Genomic DNA, 2,728 nt, shown 5'->3' with positions numbered 1-2,728 from the left:
TGGAGGAGGGGGGGGGTGGCGGCTGATTTGCCCTGGGCAAACTTAATAGTTTGCCTAGGCAACCTAGACGGAATTTCCGTCTAGGTTGCCTCAACCTAGACGGAATTCTGTCTAGGTTGACTAGTCAACCTAGACGGAATTCCGTCTAGGTTGACTGTTCCGTCTCGTTTGTCAAACTAGACGGAATTTTCCGTCTAGTTTGATCCAAACTAGACGGAACAATCTAGACGGAAATTTTCCGTCTAGTTTGCTCCAAACTAGACGGAATTTTTTTCCGTCTAGATTGTTCCGTCTAGTTTGGTTGATTTTTTACTAGTGTTTCCTGTAAGTTTTTCGATTCATAATTTCTTGCTTGCTAATTGTTCGTCACAAGATTCGGATGGCACGGGTTGTCGATTGTTCAACCCCAACAACTTTCTACAACTTAGAATATTTAAATATAAAGTGATGAAACAATATGGTATTAAATTATCAGTTTTTTAAACTTAGAATATTAAAATACTATTTCTTTACAATTTAACGTATCAAAATGCTATTTTTTACAACTGAGAATATTTAAATGGGAAAATGACAACAAGAGGGTATTTAAGGTGCTATTTAGCATAAAATGCAATTGCCATATAGGACACCATACTCTTTGGGTATTGATGGTGTTTAGTGTGGACTTCAACGAATTTGATGGGGTTCGTGCATATCTATGGAAAACTTTGGGATGCTTAGAAGAATGATTAATATTTGATGGAGTTAATAGTGTCCAATTACTCTTTTGTTGTTTACAAACATTGATATTTATACCATTGGTAACATTTTGATGTGCTTTACACTAGTAAGCCTATCAGTGGGTGCAAAATGGATCAGATACAATACAATTTCCTTTCAGTTAGAAAAAATTATAACCATATCTGCAAAAAATTAAAAACATATACGGTTCAGATATATGGTTTAGGTATGAGAGAGACAAATATATGTACGGTTATGGATAAGAATTGGACACTTAGTAAATAGATATGCATTAAATATAAGAGAAAATCTATATATTAATTGCTATAAAACATATGACCTAATGATTACAATATATTGCCTCCTATTAGTTTTTGAAATAAATGTACAATATCTAATACAACCCAGACAATTGAATTATCAAGTATTAATTTTCAATCGATCAATAATTATTGTCCTGATTTTGTTTCAAGCAAAGAAGGTGTTGCTTGGCCTATAACATGATCAACATGATTGCAGAGTATCTTTTTTTTTTGAAGTAAAAATAGGGCAATGTACCCTATCATTATATAAATAGTAAGAACTTAAGAGTATTTATAGATATTAATATCTAGTTATGATTTAACGCTAGTTCCTAAGTTAGTTGAGCGGACTTATGTCGTCACTCTACACAATGGAGGAGCAAAGGAAAATCACCCATAGATATACAAAAGGGATATACAAAAGAGAAGAGAAATTAACAGTACACAACAATATAACGAAATACATAAACTGTATGTAGATCCAAAAGAGGACTCCACCTGTGCACAAAATTCCCAAAAGCCAAAATACCAAGTTGATGTAGCATCCCTACTGTTTGCCCCCTCCACTGTTATTGTCTTGCTCGAGATGATCAGGTTCGAGATCCCACTTTTTCGAACAATTGCCTTGAGGTTGAGAGCTCGCTTGGATATCATATAACCTGTCCAAAAAGTGAGATAGTAAGCTATCTTGGATGCCTATTGATGGCGATTTGGTAGGGCTCCATTGAACATAAAGTTGTTGTGTGTAGTCTATACAACCCAGCAATTGGTTACGAAAGCAAGTCTCCACAACAGCCTCACTGTAGGCTCAATATCTTTATTAGGGTACATTTCGAAGCATTGGTATGTAGTTGTAGGAAGAGCTTGGATACTAGTGATTAGGATGAAAATGTCCCAGGCTTGTTTGGCCAGCTGACAATTAAGGAAGAGATGGTTGTGAGATTCTATGTCACTGGAGCAGAGGGAACAGATTGGCTCTCCTATCCACCCTTTTGCGGTGAGCCTATCCTTGGTATTGAGTTTGGCAATTGAGATAAGCCATATAAAGAATTTGATCCTACTGGGGAGAGAGTTATGCCAAATAATAGAGTAACAAGGGTTGCAGATGCCTCTATCAAAGATAAAGGAGTAGAAGGACTTGACCGAGAAAATACTAGTGCGGTCTAATGGCCAAGTAACTTCATCTAGGATAGGAGTTGGGGAGAGGTTAGTAGACTCTAACCACTGATGAAGTTATTGAATTTGGAGTCTATCATGCTGACCAGTAGGACGTCTCAGAATTGGTCTCTATAGATAGTTCCCTCCTTGAAATCTCCCTTGACTCAATGAAGACTTGCTTAGAGAAAGCCATATTGTAAGCGAATGGGAAGAGGATAGCAAGGGAGTTGTCTCCTGTCCTCTTGTCCTCCCAAAAGAGAATCCTAAACCCATTGCATAGTTGACATTTAACTATAGACACAAAAGAGTGGTAAGCAGAATAGACATCTCTCTAGAATTTAGAGCTATTGCCTCTAGGGGGTGTGCTATGAGGATTTGGTGGGTAGATGGATTGGAGGATCTTTCCAACATGATTGTTGTTAGAGAAATATTTTCAAAGCCATTTGGCTAGGAGGGAGGTGTTAAAATTCTCAAGATTAGAGATACGCAAAGCCCCACAAGATTTGGGGGAGCAGACCTTCTCCCATTTGACCAGTACTTTTCCTCCT

The sequence above is a fragment of the Asparagus officinalis genome, chromosome 1 (assembly GCF_001876935.1).
Source record: "Asparagus officinalis chromosome 1, Aspof.V1, whole genome shotgun sequence".
NCBI lineage: Eukaryota > Viridiplantae > Streptophyta > Magnoliopsida > Asparagales > Asparagaceae > Asparagus > Asparagus officinalis.
This window is presented reverse-complemented; position numbering follows the sequence as displayed.